A 25,692-nucleotide genomic window follows, 5' to 3' on the forward strand; every position below is an offset into this window, starting at 1 on the left:
AAGCCCGAAGCTCAAAACTCCCAAGAGCAGAAGTTGATACATTACTGAGCAGCAGACACCCAGATAGAGCAAAGGAGCCAAAAGCAAAAGTCCATCCCAAAAACATATGTTGGGTGTAATCCTGTAAAGCCCGTCCATAAAATCCTCCCGAGCTTTCACACAATGAAGCACAGAATATTTTTATTGAATCTCATAAGAAAAAACATCAGAGTCTTAAGATGTTAAGGGGCATTTATTAGCGGGATGATTCTATTATAGAAAGGAGATTGCACATCCAGATCCACATTTCTTTCCCATCCACCATTTCTGGTCGCTTTGGCAGTGTTCACACGCAGCATTTTTGCTTTTTTCTGCAGCCAAAACCTGCTCTCTTGGTAGTAAAAACGTTGCTTTTTTAATGCCAGTTTGTGGCATTTTTGCCACTTTTTTGTGTTCAGATTACATGTTTTCTTTGTCTACAATACATATTTAAAAAAAACCTTAGTTTTATTAACTAAAAAATGCAGTAAAAAGCATGAAAAAAACACAGCAAAAAACACTGCGAAAACGCTGCGTGAGCATAACCTTCAACTAACTTTTTGTTAGTTGAAATACACTGCACAATTTTAAGTCCTTCTAGAATCTATCTATACTATTGTTCTCTACTTAAAGGGAATCTGTCAGCAGGCTTCTGCTATGTAATCTGACATCAGCATGATGTAAGGACAGAGGCCCTGATTCCAGTGATATATCACTTGCTGGTCTGCATACTGTATTACAGTTTTCTCTGCTCCCAATGCTGAGCCCTCTATAACCCCACCCACATCACTGATTGGCCAATTTCTGTGTACAATGTATACTGACAGAGAGCTGCTAATTAATGGTGGGGGCAAGGTAGGACCAGGAGGCGCGAGACCCCTAGTCCTCTAGTGATAATCTGCTGATAACACACTGATTGTATTGGAACAACAACACACAGGCTAGTAAGTGACATATCGCTGGAATCAGGGTCTCTTTCCCTATATTATGCTGCTCTCAGATTGCATAGCAAAAACCTGCTGACAGATTCTCTTTAAACCTGTTGACAAATTGCCTAACCCTTGATACTGTGCACAGTCATACTTATATAGATGTTACTGAGCTCTGCGACCCCCTTATTCTGCTGATCAGAGGGTTTCCTGATTTTTGGATTCACCCCACCCTCACACAATCCTTCCTAAGGATACATTATTAATGGTAAAAATCCTGGAAAGCCTGTTTTAAATAGGTTGTTTAGCATTGCTACAGATGGCCATACGTGGCTTGAAAGGATATGGACCCCTTCAATTTTTATATTTCTTTTATTTAAAGGGGCTATTTTCTTATGGGCCGCAGAACTTACAGGCAGATAGTTGCTAAGTGCCTGCCTGTTCTGCTCGGTGCCGATCTCTTTTGGCTCAATGCAGCCACAGCTGGACCGCTCCTGCCCACAATTCTGCGACTTCCGCTGATGTCACATCGACAAATCAGCCTCTTCTCTTCCCTCTCTGCTCTGTTGATGGATCATCACTGGTGATGTCATGAGGATTGACAGCCGGCTCCCTGCTGCCTAACAGTGAGGAGCCGTCTGTCAATCAGCATGACGTCAGCAGTGACTCCCTGCCAAAAGAGCAGAGTGGAAGAGAAAAAACTGCTCTGTTGACATGAGAATTGCCGACAGGAGCCGTTTCTGATCTCTCTGATCTGGCAGATATCAGCGCAGGGCAGAACGAGCAGATAGTTATTAACTACCTGCCTGTGAGATCTTAGCCCCATAGAATAAAAAAAATCAAAGTCTCTGATAACACCTTTAAAAGCATATTTATTGGGCCAAAAACATTCTTACAATTAGATTTCACTAAACATTTTGCACCATTTGCCTACTACAATCTCTGTCTTGCCCTGTTTATTGCTGACTGTAGAATGAGTTAACTGATAATCTGTCAGTGAGCTCATTTTGATGGGAGAGTTCTTACCTCTTTTACTGAGTTTATCTCAGCTGATTTATGATCACATAAAAGTTCACTTCCCTTTTGTTCAGATCTCTGGTCGTGACTCAGGTGAAAGAAGCACAGTAAAAGGGAAAAGTCAGACGACCATATAACTCGGATGAGGATTGCAGCGCAATGCTCGAACTGGTCAGCTGCATGCTGTAATGCTCAGATGCCCAGTCCGAGCATTAAGTTGCGATCCTCGTCTCAGTTTTACTCTTCCCAAAGGCAGATTAATGAGTTACAAACTCTCCGTCTGTATGAGCTCACTGACAGATTCTAATCCGATTCTATAGCCAGCAATGAACAAAGAGTTAAACAGCCTTAAAAATGCAACATTTTTGATAAAATCCAAATGAAAAAAGTAAAAATTAATTTTAACCCAAAATACCCGTATTTCAGTAAAAAAAAAAAAAAGAGAAGCCCCCCTGAAGGTGTCCATACCCTTTAATGATTATCTTAAAGGAACTTTAATGAAGTGTATGATACCACCATAGAATGGCAGAAAAAAAGTTATATATTTATAGTGAAGAGGAAAGCAGAATAAAAGCCCGGATTACTCAATTATTCCCCGATTAGGGCGCCAGATATTACTCCACGAGGAAGCAGAACCAAATGCAATTGATTAGAAACATGGTTTTACACGAGTGATGACAGTACACATTACCCAGGAAGAAAATGTTTAGCATGTGGAGATCGGCAATAGGAAATGACATTCATGTATCTGGAAGCGGCTGAGCAGGACTTGTGGTTTGTGGTCCTAGACTTACACAGGAACAGACATCGCACATTGTTTTGGGCCCACCTGTTGCAAAGACTTGGAGAAGAAGAAAAAAAAGTTTACAGCGAGCAGTAAAAATAAGTAGGACGGGGGGGGGGGGGGGGAGAGAAATAAAGTGTGTGTTTCATTTAGGGCTGCTGGAGCTGGACGCCAGATGTTGTTTTTTAATAAATTGAGAACACAAGTAATATTGGCTCGGATTAAGCGTGCTGGCGTTGCTTGTTTTGTTTGACTTTCAATTATTCAATTGGTCACAAAAACTTGAACTGTGGACCTTGTAAAATCTCGGGAAGTCGCCCGGAGTTCAGCTTGTGTTACAATGTATCTGGCTGTTACATCACAGCTCGTTTGCTAGGATTCCTGGAGAAATAGTATTAGTATGACTGCGACTTTCTACACAGCACTGGTCTTTATGCATTGATATACAGCTGTTTATATAGCGCCAACGTGTTCCATAGCGCTGCACAGAGGTTGTCATCATACACGTCAATCTCTAGCCCCAATGAGGCTCTAATTTCCCTAGCACAACAAAGGTGAGACGTGTGCTTACCCGGCAGTAATTTAAAGTTCTCAGTCACTCATCCTCATCAAGTAGAGCGCAAGGAACCTGGGGCCGGGAGGACATCAAACAAATTGGATAAATTCCACCATGCAATCCAGCGCTTCTTTACAATTTATTTACATAGCGCCAACATATTCCACAGCACTTTACAGACATTATCATCGCTGTCCCCATTGCGGCTCATAATCCACATTCCCCATCGGTATGTCTGTGGAGTGTGGGAGGAAACCGGAGAACCCGGAGGAAACCCACACAAACATGGGGAAAACATACAAACTCCTTGTGGATGTTGTCCTTGGTGGGATGCAAAGCTACCGTGCTAACCACTGAGGCACCAAGCTGCAACCTTTAAAATGGTAATGTCTTTATTTTATAATGTTCATTTTTGATAATGGCGGAGAAGACCTTGGTGGACCTATGAAGGCTTGCACAAGTTTGATCTTCTTACAGATCGTTCATCCGTCAAGTCGCCATAGCTCGAGATTGAGCCAAAAGTCATTAAAAAAGAAAGATCCACATATAATATATTAGACAGATAACAGCCAGAGTTTATAACCTACAACTTACGCGTTTCGAGCTTTAACAGTTCTTACCATGAAAAGTTGATAGAGCATCTCTAGGGGTACTATAAACCATGTGACCCATTGACGTCATGTAATCACAACTATGTAGATAATAATACACCAACAAGGGTCACATGTCGAAGACCGAAGAGGGCACACTTTTAGGAATATTTTAAAATTTCATAACAGAAGAAAATTAAAAAAACAATGGTGTTGCAAATCAAACATGACCTGTAACAAGACAATGCCAGTCACGATGTGGCATGAAGAAAAAAAACATGCCTAACATAAGCAGGATATTTATTGCGGAATGTCTGCTTTGCCAATTTTTGGGGGCATTTTTCACCAAGTGACTCAAGTTTCTCAAACCTGTAAATGCCTATTCACTCTAGTTATAGAATGATATCTCTTGAGCTTGGGCTTTTTCTGGAAACTACATTTAAGTCCCAGGTGGAGCTATAGTTGTAGCCTTTTTACTGTATTAACCAACTGTAGGCTTGGTAGCCACTTGTGGCTCTCAGACTCCCTGTATGTGTCTTCCCTGATCTTATCCAGGCACTGCCAACACTGGTAACATAGCATTCTATAAATTGTCACTATTGTCAACTCAACCATATTATGGGCAGTTACACTATAGCAGAAGTGGCAACTTTCATGGTTGGCCTTCTTGGAGGTTGCTGATTTGGCTATTTTGCTATGACATCTATTTTCCAATGCCATGCAAATTTATGCCTGTTGCTTGTTACCTGCACCCTCAATCATACATCTATCTAGATGATGGGTCTTTATGTCAGGATAGAGCAACCAAACATCACAAACAAGAAACCTTCTAGAAAGCTTCCTTCAGGAAAGTTTTGGTGGAATCTGGAAGTTTCCCCTTTTTTCCTGAGACTCCCTGATATTCCAGGAAAATTGGTAAGTGTGATACTGAGTCACTTCTCACAGACAAGCAATGATTTGGGACAGTTGAGGAGTCGAGGTCAATAGCCAGGACGGTACGTCGTAAACAGAAGGAAGAGACAAAGTCATAGTCAGGTAATGGTCCGAGGTCAAAATACCAGGAGGAGAGCGGATCAGAGCAAAGGGGTTAAATAGATGAAAGGTCAGATCAAGGTCCATTATCAGGCAGTGATAGATCAGTAAGCAAAATACAATTACAGAGTAAACCAACCACACTCAGCTAAAGCTATAGCTGACGACTTTCTTGGACTGTCAGCTCAGTTAAACAGCTGAGCAATCAGGGGAACCAGAAGCACCTGACAAGAGCTCAGTTCCTCCCAGTCTCAGATTGAATGGCTGAGCTGTTAATAAAAACACAGACAGTTCAGTACACCCCTGCACCAGACTGGACAATGGAGTTGTCAATCACTGCACAGACAGATCAGCATTGAGGGATGGAATCATTATAGTAAGCATATACTATAATAAGAAACATAGACATGGTCAGATCTCTAAGAGTCTTTTTCCATTTTACCACAAACTCAACACAATCTGTTGCACTTAAAAGTGGATTTTGATCTGCACTTGCCATCCTGTCACTTCCAGTGCTTTCATCAGACTGATCTTCTACTGTGACTGTTGCATGTCCAGACATTCAGTATATCAACATAACACTCAGCTCTCTAACAGAACATGCTGGGGTAGATAACTTATTGAACAACCCCTCGTATGTCTTGTCTCTTTTGCAAAAAATACCAAAAAATGTATCTACGTGTAACTTGTCTCCTTTATTTGGCTAGCCCCGGCAAACCGAGAGACTCCTTGTGTCTCCTCCAGAGCTGTCCCGAAAAAGGGGTTTCTCCCACTAAAAAACAACACTTACATAAAATTTTTAGAACTTGATAGAAGTCAAATTGACGACCTACATATGTATCTTTTTTTATTTTTTACTCCAGGAGGAAATGTTCTTTACACCAAGGCTAAGTTCACACTGCGTTCAGTGACTACGTTAAACGGACTACGTTACACCGCGGCATAACACGGTGTAACATAGTCCGTTAACGCCGCCATTGAATGCAATGTCGGACGCATCGCTAGCGCACGCCCACAATGGGCGTGCGCTAGCGATGTGCCATCATTTGAGTGACAGACCCGAGACGCAGGCTGCAGCATTTCCGGGTCCGTCACTGCTAGCGCAGATGGAGCTAGCAGATGCTCCATCTGCGCTAGCGCGATGTAGTGCCGGCACTTGCGCTAGCAGCAGCCCGTTAGCGTATGTGCTGAACGGGCTGCTGCTAACGCAGTGTGAACTTAGCCTTAAACAAAAAACAAATGACATCCTTATAAGTGAAGAAGTCAAGCCCCGATACTGTGTAAACTGCTGACTCTATATTTTACTTTATGTGCTCCCCCTAGATAATTCTTTCTTAATAAAGGCAAATTAACAAGGCCTCGCGAAGCACCGAAATCCCCACAGATAACTTTTGCCCTTGTCGTTGATGTAATATTTTGAGTGAGTGATCGAGGTCTGCACATGTAATTATTGGTGAGAGCAAATAATGACTTGGTGTCTGCTTTATACAATAAAGAACCTGTGGATGGCTCTAAGTACATAGTTACACTCATTATTGGGTTACATTATATGAACCGCAGTTTTAATGATGCAGAACGTGCTCTCAGCAATTTTCGATGCTCTGTGTTTAATCTTAATTTTCTTACCAGGCATATCATAGACAATCACATCTCTTTCGCAGCTCTCAGTACGACGACATGAAACAGATCTCCCTTACTGACCATGTCCAATGTTTACGGAACGTCAATGTTTCTTGTTTAGAGGATGTGGAAAATATGTATCCAACATAATGAGCTACTTAGACCTCAGTGCTAAAGGGCATGAATACTTTTGCAACTCTTTTTTTTTTTCCCCGGTTGATCTAGTGAATCCAGAATTGAAAAAAAAAATGATGCAACTTTTCAAATAATCTCTTGGTCTGTTTTTCGTATAAATGCAGAACTATATGTCTCCATGTTTATAAAATACAAACAAACTCTTTGTCTTCAGGTTCTATATACCCCCTTTTACTTCGGGCTATCCTTCTGAGAATTTTATTTAGCAAACCATAGGAAACAAAAGGAAGGAAGTCTTGCCTGCAGGATCTGACTACAAAGAGTTTGTAGTCTGTAACCATGGAAACACATAGAACTGTAGACAAAATGATAGGATAATTTTACCAAACCTGCTTGTAAAATAGGTATCTCCATTTCGGTCCATAATGGCAGATTGCAAAGATACCTTATCACTTAATGATTTCAAGGACTCTCGCCAATTGTGCAAATGAAGGAGCCTTAGCACAGAACCGTACACGAAAATGAAAAATTTGCAATTTTTTTTTTTGCCATTTCGAGAAATCTGTTACATTTTCTTTTTAACAAAGAATGGGCAATCAGACATAAAATGTACAAACGTACAAAAATTGTACCTACGTGTAACTTTTTGCATTTCGCACTTCTTCAAAAGATCACATCTGCTTAATGGTGCACCAGTTGGATAGCCACGATTTATGTCGTCTGTTCACAGCTGCTGATTCTTAAGACGGAAACATTAAGAAGTTTATTTTCAGAAATGCATAGACTGTACCTTGTACCAAGAAGCGGGGATAACTCGCAGAGACAGAAGGAGGGTGATAAGGTACAAGCTGGAAATATAAGGTATGTAGGTTTCTTCCTAAAATAGGTGGATTTTGAGTTCTTCTATAAAAGAAGTAGCACAGTGAGCAATTCAGTATTTCAAAATATATATTATTTATATTATTAGATTTATATTATTCCATTTTTCTAGATATACCTAAATCCCCGTTTGTGTTTACAGCTCCAATCCAGAGCTATGTGTGCATGGATGTAATGCTCCAGAACACAATTCTAGACAAGATGTGTCATAGAATTAGACGAACTAGTGTATCACACCCCCCCGCCACACTCCATTCCACCCCAGCCCATTTTGGCGGAGCTCAGATACACTGCCGTGAAAACACCAAAGTTGCAAAGTTTTTGCACAACTCTGAGATGCCCTGGACTCAGTAGTGTAGCTACCAGAGAGGCAAAGGGGGCAGTTGCTCTGTGCCCCTGACCTGGAGGGGCCCACTTGGAGCTGCCGCTACCATTAACTGTATCTGTGAAGATGTCACCACGCCCCGCCATGCCCAGGACTTCAGAGTCCCAGTGTGATGATTGGTTGGCAACCTATAAATGATGGTGAAAAATTTTAAATGGCTACATTTTTTTCTTTTCTTGAAAAAAATGTAAAACATTATTTCAATAAAAATTACAATAAAAAAAAAGATTATGTGATCGAGTCATTAAGTATGGTGGCTAATAAGGGGGACATAATAACAGTAGGGGGGCTACTAATGGGGCCATAATAATAGTGTGTGATCTACTAAGGGGGCCCTCACATGTAGTGGGGCTTCTTAGCGGTCCCTTTTTCATAGAGGGGTTACAATGTTGGACGAAATACAGCATAGGGGCTGCTAATGTGGAAATGAAACAGCATGTTGGCTATTAAGGGTGGACCATCGTACAGCATGGCGGCAACTAAAAGGTCCATGATACATTGTTGAGGCTACAAATGCACCCTTATATGGAGAAGGGACTACTACGGGGGCCTCTTACAGAGTGGTGGCTACTAAGGGAGTCATGATACAGTGTGGGGGCTAGTTAGGGGAACCATCATACAGAGAGAAGGCTACTAAAGGGGTCATAATACAGTGTTGGGACTACTAAATGGGTCTCCTACAGAGAGTGGGTTACCTTCCTACAGAGTGAGGCCCACTAATGGCTATAAATTGGGACCATCATAAAGAGTGAGCTATTAAGGGGGCCATCTTACAGAGTAGTGGCTACTCAGGCAGCCAATATACTGTGTCTACTAGTGTAGAGGCCATCATACAGTTTGGGGATAATGTGTAGGCCGTCAGACAGTATGGGGGCCATCATACAGTGTGGGGTTTACAGTGGGGCCATCGTACAGTTTGGGGACCATCAAACAGTATGGGGGCTACTAAGGGGTCATTATACAATATGGGGGCTACAAAGGGGCCATTATACAGTGTGGGGGCTATTAATGGGCCATTATACAATATGGAGGCTACTAAAGGGCCATTATACAGTATGGGGACTATTAATGGGCCATTATACAGTGTGGGTGCTACTGAGGAGCCTTTATACAGTGTGGGTGCTACTGAGGAGAATTTTTAGAGTGTGGAGGTTATTGTGGGGCCATCATTCAGCATGGGGACTATGGTGTGGGCATCATATAGGTTTGGGGGCATTATACAATCTATTGTGGAGCTGTGTGGACATCATACTGTGTATTAGTGGCTATGGGGTATGTGTATAGGGGAGTTGTGGTAACATCATACTGTATATTAGGGGGTTGTGGTGACATATTGTGTATAGAAGAGCTGCACAGGGGTAACCTCAGGGAACATTATGAATGTTAAGTGGACACTTTTTGCTATAGGTGCACTTAGGGTATTTTGACTGTCAAAGGGGCTACAGGGGGTATTATTACTTTCTAGGGGCAACATATTATCACTGTTTTCTAGAGCGCTTGTACAGGGCATTAAGCTATTATAGAGGTTTCTTTTACCATCTAGATGGAACAAAGGAGGCATTTTACTTTGGAAGCAGCACAGTATTAGGCATTATTTTGTGGGACACATACGGCAGCAGTGGCTTAGTATTGGGGTATCAGCAGGATGAGGAATTTGTGCAGGTTGGAAATAGATGGGGACGATGAAAAGATGGGAAAAGTGAACGACTCCATGAGAAAGAACGTCAGCTGTAAGTTATTATATATAACTGTGCTGTAATCTCTCATATGTTCTGCAGGACTGGTCTCTACTATTACGGTCACCACAAGGCAGTAATATCAGTGTTGGACTTTGTACAGTGAATTATTTTCAGTGGTGGCCGGGTCAACTTCTGAGGTTCCTCTATACCCATTGTTGGGCCGGGGTCACACTTGTGAGTGTGATGCGAGAAACTTGCATCAATACCCAGCGCTGCTGCCGGCACTCGGGACTGGAGTGTGCGGCTGCATAGACATACATGCAGTCCCGAGTGCTGGCGGCAGCGCCGGGTATTGATGCGCGAGTATCTCACATCACACTCACAAGTGTGACCCCGGCCGTAGGGTGCGCCAGCATAGCTGTGATCAGGGTTACTTGGTTAGGGGTCCAATCAGAAGTCTGGCCACCATGAGCTGAACCTCTGCTTAAATCCCAGACCCTGGAGCTGCTATTTTGTTCATGGGCACAGGGGAGCCATATTAAGTCTATTTCCTTTGATACCAAGTGGCCAAAACCTGTGCAGGACTCCGCTCTACAGAGGAATGAACTTGAGAAGTGAGCAACTTGGCCCAGTGGTCATGGGCTTTCAAGAGGGAAACATCATCCCCAATCTGTCCTGCCAGGCAAAATCTAGCATCACAATCAGAGCTCCATATTGATCTTTGCCATCGGACCCTCACACTTTTTATATGTCTTTAATAGGGTCCACATTCCTAAGGAATGACTAAGGAAGTCATTGCCTATCTATATATATAATTGCCTAAGGGTTTTTCCGTCTGTCTGTCTGTCTTTCTGTCTGTCTGTCTGTCTGTCCTGGAAATCCCGCGTTTCTGATTGGTCGAGGCCGCCAGGCCTCGACCAATCAGCGACGAGCACAGCGACGATGACGTCATAAAGGACGTAGATATCCCGCGTCTCTGATTGGTCGAGGCCGCCAGGCCTCGACCAATCAGCAACGGGCACAGCGACGATGATGTCATAAAGGACGTAGAAATCCCACGTTTCTGATTCAGCGACGGGCACAGTATCGACGTAGATGTCATAATGGTTGCCATGGCGACGATGATGTCATAAAGGTTGCCTCGACCAATCAGCGACGGGCACAGTCTGTCGCGAATTCTGGAATCATCATTGTCCATATACTACGGGGACATGCATATTCTAGAATACCCGATGCGTTAGAATCGGGCCACAATCTAGTAGTGAATAAAGCTCCATTATGATTCTTTTATATCGTTTGCAATAACCTGTTACATATGATCCTCTGGACGGACAGATTATAGTTCTAAAAACAATCATTTATAAATAATGGAAATGTGTTCCTCGGTGATAATTTGCTGAGAATTTTCCATGTGGGATAATACAATGTTTGCTAATTTTGCCATGATCGGAAAGAATTTTCATGGGAAAATCATTCGGATGGTTGTAAAAACAAATCTCTGTATTTATGCCTTTCTCAATAATAAATACATCTCAAAACATTGGTTGCATCAGGGAAACATTTTTGTGGCTCTGTGTTAAGAATGTAAGAATTCTGATTACAAGTAAACATGAGAGTGTGGGATTTCAGATATGTTTTTGCCAAATTTTGCTTAACTCTAATGTACATATGAAGCAGATTAAGATACTCATACATATATTTTATATTTATGCATTTTTCAATACACAGATGTGTATTAATAAACATTGTATGTACCATATATATGTACTGTATACAGTATATACAACTTACAGTGGGTACGGAAAGTATTCAGACCCCTTTACAATTTTTCACACTTTCATTCATTGCAGCCATTTGGTAAATTCATAAAAAAGTTCACTTTTTTTCTCATTAATGTACACTCTGCACCCCATCTTCACTAAAAAAAACACATGTAGACATTTTTGCAAATTTATTAAAAAAGAAAAACTGAAATCTCACATGGTCATAAGTATTCAGACCCTTTGCTCAGTATTGAGTAGAAGCCCCTTTTGAGCTAGTACAGCCATGAGTCTTCTTGGGAAAGATGCAACAAGTTTTTCACCCCTGAATTTGGGGATCCTCTGCCATTCTTCCTTGCAGATCCTCTCCAGTTCCGTCAGGTTGGATGGTGAATGTTGGCAGATGCCATTTTCAGGTCTCTCCAGAGATGCTCAATTGGGTTTAGGTCAGGGCTCTGGCTGGGCCAGTCAAGAATGGTCACAGAGTTCTGAAGCCACTCCTTTGTTATTTTAGCTGTGTGCTTAGGGTCATTGTCTTGTTGGAAGGTGAACCTTCAGCAAAGTCTGCGGTCCAGAGCACTCTGGAAGAGGTTTTCATCTAGGATATCTCTGTACTTGGCCGCATTCATGTTTCTTTCAATGACTCTGGATTTGCCTTCAGACTGGCCGGACTCTGCCTACCCTGTGGTCCCTACCCTGGACTGTGGATGCTGAAGCCTTCAGTAAAGGTAAAGAGACTGTAACCTTGTGTCTTCATTATTCACTGCGCCTTACATCATCCACCACTCACCATCTACACTCTGGGAAGCCCAGGGGACATACTTCACCTGTGGGAAGGTATACCATCTAGCTGCCATAACATCACCCCAGCGAACCCCTAAGCAGCGTCGGTCACCCTGACCAAATACCACAGGTGGCGTCATGAACATTATCCCTTTAAAGACCTTCCCCCATTTATCAACAGACCTCCCGAGGGTCACGGACCGGATCCGCCAACATGACATCCCCCACTGAGAACCAAAGGGGCCTGGCTCCGAGTACCCCACGGCGGCGCTCCAAATTTTGGCGTCACGAACAGGATCTACTTAAGCCTGAAAATCAGGGCATGTGTGCCTAAGAACTGTGCCAGAATCGTATTTGAACTGTGAATTGCTTAAAGACTGTGTATTGCTATTTGCCGCCAAGATTCCCGCCAAAACCGCCGCCATTGCAGCACCATGTGGCGTGCTGGAGGAGAGGGGCATGTCATCGTGGGCGTAGCCTGGAAAAACGGCGCGAAAGTGGAGCCAGCCCCTCACAGATACTACTATGTTCAGGAGATATGCCCATCAACAAAAAAGGTCCGCCTCCTGGTCTGGGATGGTGGAGGACGAAGAAGGAACCGCCCTCCGGAGGAGGAGGAGCAAGAACCACTGGACGCCATTTGGCAGAACCAGGTTGGCATCATGGCAAGCGGAGGTCACCCGGAAGAGGGAGGAGAACGCCCACCGCTGTCCCAGCCAATGGGAGCAGAGCGGAACCCTACCAGGTCGCATGAACCAGGAGGTTCTGGGAGCGGAAGTCGACGAGCTGTGTCAGCAGCTCCGAAGCCTATGCCAACGTGCGACCGCCGTCAGCAAGGAGCAACGATGCAGCCAACCTGCCAGAGCCCCAGCCTGCGACAGAGGAGACCGGCACTGGAGACGCCACAGAGGCAGGTAATGACACCGACCCTGCCCCAGTAGCCGAGGAATCCCTGCTGATAGACGTAGACTCGCCCCACCACAACCACCCAGCTGGGTGTGTAACCATCTAACGTGGGAGAGGCCCTGATAGACTTTGAAGACCTCAGACGTCCCGCTGCAGCCCATCAAGCAGAAAGTGGACATCCAGGGAGAGTGGGTGACCTTTAAGTGGACCCGCGCTACCACCAACCTAATTGGATTCCCTTGGGAGGCCCAGTTAGAGGGAGAGAGCATTGAGGTCATCTCCCAACAGGACTACCGTCAGCAGCTATGTCGGCAGCAGGAGGAGTGGGCCAGGAAGAAGGAGCTCTGACATCAGGCCGACCGCGAGAGGGACCTGCAGGCCAAAGCTCAGGCTAGGCAGATCTGGGGAATGGGTGGGCCAGTCCATAGCATCAATGCCTTCATCATGCAGGAACTGCTGACACACTTCAGCCACATGAGGCCTAGCATTGTCATGCATCAGCAGGAACCCAGGGCCAACTGCACCAGCATATGGTCTAACAATGGGTCAAAGGATCTCCTCTCGGGACCTAATGGCAGTCAGGATACATCTGGCTTACATATGGAGGGTTGAGTGGCCCTCCAAAGAAATGCCTCCCCACATGATTACAGACCCACTGCCAAACCGATCATGCTGGAGGATGTTGCAGGCAGCAGAATGTTCTCCACAACATCTCCCGACACTGTACATGTCTTCATTGTGAACCTGCTCCTTGAAGAGCATTGGGTGCCAATGTTGAATCTGCCAGTCTTGGTGTTCTATGCAAATGCCAATCGTCCTGCACAGTGTTGGGCTTTAAACACAATACCCACTTCTGGACAGCAGGCCTTAACACCACCCTTATGGAGTATGTTTCTGACAGTTTGAGAAGACACATTGATGTTAGTTGCCTGTTGGAGGTCATTTTGCAGGGCTCTAGGACTGCTACTCCTGTTACTCCTTGCACAAAGGAGGAGGTAGCGGTTCTGCTGATGGGTTGTTGCCCTCCTATGGTCCTCCTACCACATCTTCTGGTTTACTGTCCTGTCTTCTGGTATCTGCTCACTTGCTCTGGACACTGTGCTGACAATCACAACTATCCTTCTTGCCACAGCTTTCATTGATGTGCCATCCTGGATGTGCTGAACTACCTGATCAATTTCTGTGGGTTGTAGACACCTCCTCATGCTACTGTACAGTAACTCTAGGGTGAGAGCAATGACAAAATGTAAAAGTGACCAAAACAACAGCCAAAAAGGATGAGAACAGAGAAATGGTCTGTGGTCACCCCCTGCAGAACCACTTCTTTATAGCGGTTGTCTTGCTAATTGCCTATCATTTCTACCTGTTGTTTGTTCCATTTGTACATCGGCAGGAGAGATTGATTCACAATCAGTGTCACTTCATAACTGGACAGGTTGAATTTACAGAAGTGTGATTGACTTGGAGTTACATTGTGTGGTTTAAGTGATCCCTTTATTTTTTTGAGCAGTGTATTTTTGTATCCATGTACAATACTTCTTTTTCTGATGAAACCCTCCTAGGACAAGTAGCCGGATCCTCGAATATCGAACTTTCCAAACTCTCCACACTTCATAAAATGATCTATTGTCAAAAAGCAATTTAGATTTTTTTTTTCATTATGTATTTAAAAAAAAGACTATAGAAGATGAGCTGATCCCTTGTGTCAGGATACGACGTCTGCCATAGTCGTCTTACTGAAATGAGTTTCCCACGCAAATAATTCTGGATGGATGGATATTACATTTTAATCCAAATTTAAGCTTAATAACTGTACTCTATTTTGAGCGTGGGAAATTAATTTCAACGTGGGCAGTGTGAATATTGCTGCCTCCTCCATTGTGCGGTATTATAAAAGTAATCTGCGGTGTCAGAATTATATCGAGAGTTTAACACAGGCAGTCGGCGCCCATCACCTTCTATTGTTACGTGGGATAACTGAGAATAGTGTCATCTCCATTTACAGGGATGAAAACTGTAGACACAGAAAGGATGGCACAAATCAAGGTAAGAGCATCCCCGGGGGCCCAGGTTCTTACATATTAAGAGAGTTGGGGAACAAAAGTCCGGTAGTGGTCTATGGACAACAAGCTGACTGCAGAGAAGATCACTTTTTGCAAGAGGTTAAATTCACACACAGCGTCCTGCATTTTATGGCAAGTTCTTTTGTCCCGGGCACTGCGGACAGTTGTCATTGTTCAATGTTCAAGTCAAAAGTTACAGGTTCCAAATACTTTGCTAATACGAACATCCTAAATAGGCACTGTAAGCAGTTTATACCTTGTGGGAATAAAAGGGCTAGAAATAGGAAAAACCCAATGTGGCTAAACAAAGAAGTAAGACAGGCAATTAACAGTAAAAAGAAAGCATTTGCACTACTAAAGCAGGATGGCACCATTGAAGCTCTAAAAAACTATAGGGAGAAAAATACTTTATCTAAAAAACTAATTAAAGCTGCCAAAAAGGAAACAGAGAAGCACATTGCTAAGGAGAGTAAAACTAATCCCAAACTGTTCTTCAACTATATCAATAGTAAAAGAATAAAAACTGAAAATGTAGGCCCCTTAAAAAATAGTGAGGAAAGAATGGTTGTAGATGACGAGGAAAAAGCTAACATATTAAACACCTTCTTCTCCACGGTATTCACGGTGGAAAATGAAATGCTAGGTGAAATCCCAAGAAACAATGAAAACCCTATATTAAGGGTCACCAATCTAACCCAAGAAGAGGTGCGAAACCGGCTAAATAAGATTAAAATAGATAAATCTCCGGGTCCGGATGGCATACACCCACGAGTACTAAGAGAACTAAGTAATGTAATAGATAAACCATTATTTCTTATTTTTAGTGACTCTATAGCGACAGGGTCTGTTCCGCAGGACTGGCGCATAGCAAATGTGGTGCCAATATTCAAAAAGGGCTCTAAAAGTGAACCTGGAAATTATAGGCCAGTAAGTCTAACCTCTATTGTTGGTAAAATATTTGAAGGGTTTCTGAGGGATGTTATTCTGGATTATCTCAATGAGAATAACTGTTTAACTCCATATCAGCATGGGTTTATGAGAAATCGCTCCTGTCAAACCAATCTAATCAGTTTTTATGAAGAGGTAAGCTATAGACTGGACCACGGTGAGTCATTGGACGTGGTATATCTCGATTTTTCCAAAGCGTTTGATACCGTGCCGCACAAGAGGTTGGTACACAAAATGAGAATGCTTGGTCTGGGGGAAAATGTGTGTAAATGGGTTAGTAACTGGCTTAGTGATAGAAAGCAGAGGGTGGTTATAAATGGTATAGTCTCTAACTGGGTCGCTGTGACCAGTGGGGTACCGCAGGGGTCGGTATTGGGACCTGTTCTCTTCAACATATTCATTAATGATCTGGTAGAAGGTTTACACAGTAAAATATCGATATTTGCAGATGATACAAAACTATGTAAAGCAGTTAATACAAGAGAAGATAGTATTCTGCTACAGATGGATCTGGATAAGTTGGAAACTTGGGCTGAAAGGTGGCAGATGAGGTTTAACAATGATAAATGTAAGGTTATACACATGGGAAGAGGGAATCAATATCACCATTACACACTGAACGGGAAACCACTGGGTAAATCTGACAGGGAGAAGGACTTGGGGATCCTAGTTAATGATAAACTTACCTGGAGCAGCCAGTGCCAGGCAGCAGCTGCCAAGGCAAACAGGATCATGGGGTGCATTAAAAGAGGTCTGGATACACATGATGAGAGCATTATACTGCCTCTGTACAAATCCCTAGTTAGACCGCACATGGAGTACTGTGTCCAGTTTTGGGCACCGGTGCTCAGGAAGGATATAATGGAACTAGAGAGAGTACAAAGGAGGGCAACAAAATTAATAAAGGGGATGGGAGAACTACAATACCCAGATAGATTAGCGAAATTAGGATTATTTAGTCTAGAAAAAAGACGACTGAGGGGCGATCTAATAACCATGTATAAGTATATAAGGGGACAATACAAATATCTCGCTGAGGATCTGTTTATACCAAGGAAGGTGACGGGCACAAGGGGGCATTCTTTGCGTCTGGAGGAGAGAAGGTTTTTCCACCAACATAGAAGAGGATTCTTTACTGTTAGGGCAGTGAGAATCTGGAATTGCTTGCCTGAGGAGGTGGTGATGGCGAACTCAGTCGAGGGGTTCAAGAGAGGCCTGGATGTCTTCCTGGAGCAGAACAATATTGTATCATACAATTATTAGGTTCTGTAGAAGGACGTAGATCTGGGTATTTATTATGATGGAATATAGGCTGAACTGGATGGACAAATGTCTTTTTTCGGCCTTACTAACTATGTTACTATGTTACTATGTTAATATCTCCACAACGAAGATGGGAAATTGTATGTATATAATATATATTAATGTAATATATATATATATATATATATATATATATATATATTACTCTCGGGTATGGAGAGACCTAGTTACAGATAAAAAAAAGTGTAATAATAGATTTAAGCAAATGTACTTAGAAAAAAATGTGATTATTGTGAGAGACTTACGAGGCTCCTGAAATATTACAGCAGTTTCTTTAAGTGTGTAGAAAAAGCAGCAAGTTTTGATACTTAAAGGGATTTTCCCAAGAACAAAAGTTCATTTTAATCAATAGATCAATAGAATAGATCTTGGAATAACAATAACTTCCACAATTGGATGTGTTTAAAAAAAATGTTCCTGTGCCGAGATAATCTTATAAATGTTCTCCCGCTGTATAATGTGTAATGGCCGTGTCTGACCGTACAGGAACATGGTCTGATCATACCACATCTCCTGGGCAGGGGAGGAAGCAAAAAAGAGTATACAGACAATACAGCACAGGATCGCAAAAGATGCTTTCTTTGAGGTAAAACATTGCTTAAAAACAGGCACGGAAATGGTTTATCTCACAAAAAGAATCTGCTGCGATCCCCTGCTATGATGGTATGTATCCTCTCTTTTGTGTCCCCCTTTTCCCCCCACCCAGGAGCTGTGGTATGATCAGACCACGTTCCTGTATGGTCAGACACAGCCATTACTCAGTACACAGCAGGGGCACATTTATAAGATTATCTCACCACAGGAACATTTTATTTAAACACTTCCAATTATGGAAATTACTATTATTCCACAATCTATTGATTAAAATTAACCTTTGTTCGTAGGAAAACCCCTTTAAATGAAAATAATAACACAACCAAATCTTAATAATTGCCACTCATTAGACAAATGTATAGTACAGCAGAGTGAGACTGGCATATCAAAGCATTTCTAATAAAATTACAAGAGTTTGTTCAGGTCACTAAAAAATGTCCAATGCTTCTTTTATTTTAAAAGAGTCATCCATGACTACATTATTTTTTTACTATGAGCCAAAAAACTAACAGGTATGTAGTTTTTAACTACCTGCCTGTTCTATTCAGCTGGTCCATGTCAACAGAGCAGCTCTTCTTTTCTGTCGACAGGTCATGACTGGTGGTGTCATGCTGATTGACCGCTGGTTCCCTGCAGTTAGGCAGCTGGGAGCCAATTGTCAGTTAGCATGGCATTGGCAGTCCCGCCCAGTCAGAGCAGAGAGTAGGTGAAGGTGCTGCTCTGTTGGCATAACTTCAGCAGAAACTGTTGAATCACCAGCAGGAGAGGTCAATGACAGCTCTGTGCTGGCAGAGCTTTTTGCTGGGCACAACAGGCAGGTAGTCAGCAACTACCTTCATGTTCAATCTTAGAACCACGTTAAAAATGTAATATAGTCCTGGATACTCCTTTTAACTTTGCAAAATAGATCAAAAACTAGTGTATGAGTTCATTCTCTCTCGTAGGCATTAGGCCTTAAGGTACCGTCACACTCAGTGACGCCGCAGCGATATAGACAACGAGCCGATCGCTGCAGCGTCGCTGTTTAGGTCGCTGTAGAGACGTCAAACACAGCAGCTCCAGAACGAGGCAGGAGCGATCCAGTGACGTAACGGTGACTCACTTATCGTTCACGCTCCATGTAAAACATTGCTGGCATCGTTGCTTTTGCTGTCAAACATGACGATACACGCCGACCTGACGACAAAATAAAGTTCTGGACTTCTAGCTCCGACCAGCGATATCACAGCAGGATCCAGATCAACTATGCGAAGTCACCTGGTAACCAGGGTAAACATCGGGTTACTACGATGTGTAGACATCGCTGAATCGGCATCACACACGCTGATTCAGCGATGTCTGCGGGAGTCCAGCGACGAAATAAAGTTCTGGACTTTCTGCTCCGACCAACGATGGCACAGCAGGATCCTGATCGCTGCTGCCTGTCAAACTCAACGATATCGCTATCCAGGATGCTGCAACGTCACGGATTGTTGTCGTTCTCGTTGTAAAGTTGCTGAGTGTGAAGGTACCTTTAGAGAGCATTCACACAGGCAAAGCAGTGTTGATAAGAAAGCTTTCCACAGGTTGCCCAGCACCAAAACAAACTTGTAAAGAAAAATCCCAGCATTGTCCATGCGTTAAAGAACAGACCCTGCCTACTTACACACAGATGAGCTAGCCGCAGATCGGTCAAATAAAGCAGCTATTGTCCATAGCAATCACTGATACTTGTGGTTCTCTGCACACAGCCTGTGTATCTAATCATGATCACATATGTCAGTGCGGGCTCACCTGAACAGATTACAGACCTTTCTCCTAGAGTAAACTTCATACAGAGAAGAGGTATGGTCCTACCATGTCTTGGTTTCACCTTTAGCCCAAGTTTGAGCAGCTTCCAACACCAAACAGAAGTATACAACTCCAGACACAGTTAACAATGAGCAGGCTGCAGTTTCCACATGGTTCTCTGCAACTCTCACCAACATACAGCTTGCCGCAGTCTCCATTCAAAGAAAGACCCTGGCACATCTCCTTTAGCTACAGCTCACATGTGGGCTGTTCACTCAGCACATTCAACTCTGCTTCATCCAGCAGACTGACACTCCCTCATGGGACTGCCACTCCAAGAAGTTTCTTCCTGGCAAGCCTTACAAGTGTATCAATTCAAGATCCTGTAGTGCGGGGATTTAACCCTATCCTTCCCAGCTATGCTACATATCCTCCCCCTCTGCCCAAAGCTTGGTGCTGGGCACCATATGCCAAACCACAGCGTCAACATGGGGTCACTCTACCAAAATGGTTTATTGGCTCCCAGCTCCTGGGGAACACCATTCACACATTTCACACAGGGCGCAGCTATCTACAGCTTACCCACAGGGCTCTGCTATTTACAGCTTACCTACATGATTGTGCTGTCTACAGCTTACACACAGAGCTCTGCTAACTACGGACTATATGCAATGCTCTGCTACCTACAGACTAAAAGCAGTACTCTACTACCTACAGATTACACGCAATGGTATGCCACCTACATATCACGGAAACAGACTCTGCCGCCTGAACATCACCATTTTGACTGTTCACTCACGTTTGACTCTTCTTCATCCAGCAGACTGATACTCCCTTAGAAAACTGACACGCCATGAAGCTACTTCCTGGTTCCAAGCAAAACCGTACAGGAGTATCTAATCAAGCCCCTCCAGAGCTTTGATTTAACTATGTCCTTCCCAGCTATGCTACACTAGATATTACTTGCCTACTATTGCTCCTCCAGTGTCAACAATCTGCTGCTCTCTGCCGATGTTTGCTAAAAGGGCTGCAGCTATGACGCTTCCTCTATATTATGTGACTGCTGCTGACAATCATTTGCTTCAGTGTTAATTTCATGGTAAACCGAGCAAGACAACTAAGCCCAGTGATTGTCCGCAGTGGTTAAGTGCTCCAGACAGGTTTTCACAACTATAGCGCTGATGATTTTGCTATGTTGCAGAAAAACAGCCTTTGACACATTTTTTAAGAAAACCAGACAATCCCTTTTAAATTAAATAACAAAATTGTAAGTATATTATATTTATGGGAATTTTATAGATATTTTTAATTCATTTTAATCTTTTGTTTTAGAATACAATATTTGAAGGACGGAGTAACCCATGCACCAGATGGCTGGATCTTTGCTGGCATTCATCCATAAAAATAGGGAGAAATCCTTATTCTTAATGAGTATTTTCTTACATATGACTAACACATGTGTGTGTGTGTGTGTGTATATATAGTTAGAAAATGTTCCAAACATCCCATTCTGATCCTTCGAACGGCACCTTCAAGCATAATGATGGCTTTGCAATGATAGTAAAGACTTAATTATTATCAAATGACTTCTGCCGTTGGGTCACTATTCTTGTAATTACAAGCAATTCATGCCTATGCTAATTAGGACTCCGGCACAATCTTTTTTTATGAGGAAAGAGTGGGTGGGCAGATTGAATAAATGGAGATACAATGATGCTAATGATATTTTAACTTTAATTTTCTACATAAAGACAAGCAAAAAAAAATCACTTTCATGCCTCTGTTGTTTCCCACCATAATTTACTTAACCGCTTTGTTGCTGGCTAAATTCACGACGCGTTTCAGACTGGGCTATAGAATTAATAGGCAACTTGAACTAGACGTAATTGATCGGGGTCCCTGAGTTGTCCATGTGGACCACACTTCTTATACTAATGTTACATTTAGACCTTATTTGACTTGGGCGATACAGTAAAAGCCTTCACTTTGATGGTTCCCAAAACACTTCAAGTCCCGAAATGTAACTGCCTCTGAAATGAAGGCTCTAGGCTTCTGATCTGTCTGATGACTTTCTACAGGCAGGGAAAATAAACAGTTATTATTACTTGAGACCAATTAAGGCTAGGTGAACTGAGGTGCTTAGAGATGAAGCCATATCGCAGCTACGCTCAAGGAGAAGGTGGCCGAGTCTTCCCCTCCATCCACACCTCCCACAAGTAAAAGTTTTCTAGAAAAATGACTCATTAGTGCAAAGCACCTTCTGTAATGACATTTTAAAAGGTTAAGTGCGTACAGTCATTCCTTACAAAGTGCAGCCTCTCCTTTATTCCAGAGACATTGCTTATTGCCATACTAATTGTTTGTGAGGAGAAGACGTTTAACAAGGCAGAAGGATCATGATTACCAGATTGCGTGAAGAAGTCATGTAGGTCAATAATTATTTTACACGACTCGCAGTGTCCTGATTTGACCCATTGACCAGCTGCAATTCCACCCAGCAGATAGAAATATTCGGGTTCCTTGTACTTGAGATTGAAAGAAACATGGTTCAATTGATACTAACTCCAAATATTTTTAACGATGATCCAAAGATCAAAGAAAACCCCCAATGAGCCATCTGCCTCTTCAACCTTGAAAAAAAAGAGAAAAAGAAGAGAAAACACGTTGTTGACTTTGGAAGTGGCAATTGGACGAATTCCTTCAATAGGCCAGTCCCTTAATTCATTGTTTGTCAAAAATTACTGTCCCATTCAATAAAAACAATGAATCCACTTTTTATTTGTACAGTGATCTTTTCAGTATGCCAGCAGATAAAAAAACTTTTTTTAACCCCTTCATGACCCAGCCTATTTTGACCTTAAAGACCTTGCCGTTTTTTGCAATTCTGACCAGTGTCCCTTTATGAGGTAATAACTCAGGAACGCTTCAACGGATCCTAGCGGTTCTGAGAATGTTTTTTCATGACATATTGGGCTTCATGTTAGTGGTAAATTTAGGTCAATAAATTCTGCGTTTATTTGTGATAAAAACGGAAATTTGGCGAAAATTTTGAAAATTTCGCAATTTTCACATTTTGAATTTTTATTCTGTTAAACCATAGAGATATGTGACACAAAATAGTTAATAAATAACATTTCCCACATGTTTACTTTACATCAGCACAATTTTGGAAACAAAATTTTTTTTTGTTAGGAAGTTATAAGGGTTAAAATTTGACCAGCGATTTGTCATTTTTACAACGAAATTTACAAAACCATTTTTTTTAGGGACCACCTCACATTTGAAGTCAGTTTGAGGGGTCTATATGGCTGAAAATACCCAAAAGTGACACCATTCTAAAAACTGCACCCCTCAAGGTACTCAAAACCACATTCAAGAAGTTTATTAACCCTTCAGGTGCTTCACAGCAGCAGAAGCAACATGGAAGGAAAAAATGAACATTTAACTTTTTAGTCACAAAAATGATCTTTTAGCAACAATTTTTTTATTTTCCCAATGGTAAAAGGAGAAACTGAACCACGAAAGTTGTTGTCCAATTTGTCCTGAGTACGCTGATACCTCATATGTGGGGGTAAACCACTGTTTGGGCGCACGGCAGGGCTTGGAAGGGAAGGAGCGCCATTTGACTTTTTGAATCAAAAATTGGCTCCACTCTTTAGCGGACACCATGTCACGTTTGGAGAGCCCCCGTGTGCCTAAAAATTGGAGCTCCCCCACAAGTGACCCCATTTTGGAAACTAGACGCCCCAAGGAACTTATCTAGATGCATAGTGAGCACTTTGAACCCCCAGGTGCTTCACAAAATAATCCGCAAAAATGAAAAAGTACTTTTTTTTCACAAAAAAATTCTTTTAGCCTCAATTTTTTCATTTTCACATGGGCAACAGGATAAAATGGATCCTAAAATGTGTTGGGCAATTTCTCCTGAGTACGCCGATACCTCATATGTGGGGGTAAACCACTGTTTGGGCACATGGTAAGGCTCGGAAGGGAAGGAGCGCCATTTGACTTTTTGAATGAAAAATTATTTCCATCGTTAGCGGACACCATGTCGCGTTTGGAGAGCTCCTGTGTGCCTAAACATTGGCGCTCCCCCACAAGTGACCCCATTTTGGAAACTAGACCCCCCAAGGAACTTATTTAGATGCCTAGTGAGCACTTTAAACCCTCAGGTGCTTCACAAATTGATCTGTAAAAATGAAAAAGTACTTTTTTTTCACAAAAAAATTCTTTTCGCCTCAATTTTTTCATTTTCACATGGGCAGTAGGATAAAATGGATCATAAAATTTGTTGGGCAATTTCTCCCGAGTACGCCGATACCTCATATGTGGGGGTAAACCACTGTTTGGGCACACGGCAGGGCTCGGAAGGGAAGGCGCGCCATTTGACTTTTTGAATGGAAAATTAGCTCCAATTGTTAGCGGACACCAGGTCGCGTTTGGAGAGCCCCTGTGTGCCTATGCATTGGAGCTCCCCCACAAGTGACCCCATTTTGGAAACTAGACCCCCCAAGGAACTTACCTAGATGCATATTGAGCACTTTAAACCCCCAGGTGCTTCACAGAAGTTTATAACGCAGAGCCATGAAAATAAAAAATAATTTTTCTTTCCTCAAAAATGATTTTTTAGCCTGGAATTTCCTATTTTGCCAAGGATAATAGGAGAAATTGGACCCCAAATATTGTTGTCCAGTTTGTCCTGAGTACGCTGATACCCCATATGTGGGGGTAAACCACTGTTTGGGCGCACGGCAGGGCTCGGAAGGGATGGCACGCCATTTGGCTTTTTAAATGGAAAATTAGCTGCAATCATCAGCGGACACCATGTCACGTTTGGAGAGCCCCTGTGTGCCTAAACATTAGAGATTCCCCAGAAATGACCCCATTTTGGAAACTAGACCCCCAAAGGAACTAATCTAGATGTGTGGTGAGGACTTTGAACCCCCAGGTGCTTCACAGAAGTTTATAACGCAGAGCCATGAAAATAAAAAAAAAAAATATTTTCTCAAAAATGATCTTTTAGCCTGCAATTTTTTATTTTACAAAGGGTAACAGGAGAAATTTGACCCCAAAAGTTGTTGTCCAGTTTCTCCTGAGTACGCTGATACCCCATATGTGGGGGTAAACCACTGTTTGGGCACATGCCGGAGCTCGGAAGTGAAGTAGTGACATTTTGAAATGCAGACTTTGATGGAATGCTCTGTGGGCGTCACGTTGCGTTTGCAGAGCCCCTGATGTGGCTTAACAGTAGAAACCCCCAACAAGTGACCCCATTTTGGAAACTAGACCCCGAAAGGAACTTATCTAGATGTGTGGTGAGCACTTTGAACCCCCAAGTGCTTCATAGAAGTTTATAATGCAGAGCCGTGAAAATAATAAATACGTTTTCTTTCCTCAAAAATATTTAGCCCAGAATTTTTTATTTTCCCAAGGGTAACAGGAGAAATTGGGTCCCAAAAGTTGTTGTCCAGTTTCTCCTGAGTACGCTGATACCCCATATGTGGGGGTAAACCACTGTTTGGGCACATGCCGAAGCTCGGAAGTGAAGTAGTGACGTTTTGAAATGCAGACTTTGATGGAATGCTCTGTGGGCGTCACGTTGCGTTTGCAGAGCCCCTGATGTGGCTTAACAGTAGAAACCCCCCACAAGTGACCCCATTTTGGAAACTAGACCCCGAAAGGAACTTATCTAGATGTGTGCTGAGCACTTTGAACCCCCAAGTGCTTCACAGAAGTTTATAATGCAGAGCCGTGAAAATAATAAATACGTTTTCTTTCCTCAAAAATAATTATTTAGCCCAGAATTTTTTAATTTTCCCAAGGGTAACAGGAGAAATTTGACCCCAATATTTGTTGTCCAGTTTCTCCTGAGTACGGTGATACCCCATATGTGGGGGTAAACTACTGTTTGGGCACATGCC

General features: G+C 42.7%; 1 long non-coding RNA gene across 1 annotated transcript; it reads right to left on the reverse strand.

Moving 5' to 3' along the window:
* Positions 1 to 274: 274 nt before the first annotated feature.
* On the reverse strand, positions 275 to 20,631 carry LOC138667814 (uncharacterized). The gene is made up of 5 exons (XR_011318945.1): positions 20,571 to 20,631; positions 7,318 to 7,420; positions 3,320 to 3,376; positions 2,656 to 2,805; positions 275 to 455 (listed from the first exon to the last, which is right to left on the reverse strand). It is a non-coding gene; the product is annotated as an uncharacterized lncRNA (long non-coding RNA).
* Positions 20,632 to 25,692: the final 5,061 nt, after the last annotated feature.

This window comes from Ranitomeya imitator, chromosome 2 (assembly GCF_032444005.1).
Source record: "Ranitomeya imitator isolate aRanImi1 chromosome 2, aRanImi1.pri, whole genome shotgun sequence".
Lineage (NCBI taxonomy): Eukaryota > Metazoa > Chordata > Amphibia > Anura > Dendrobatidae > Ranitomeya > Ranitomeya imitator.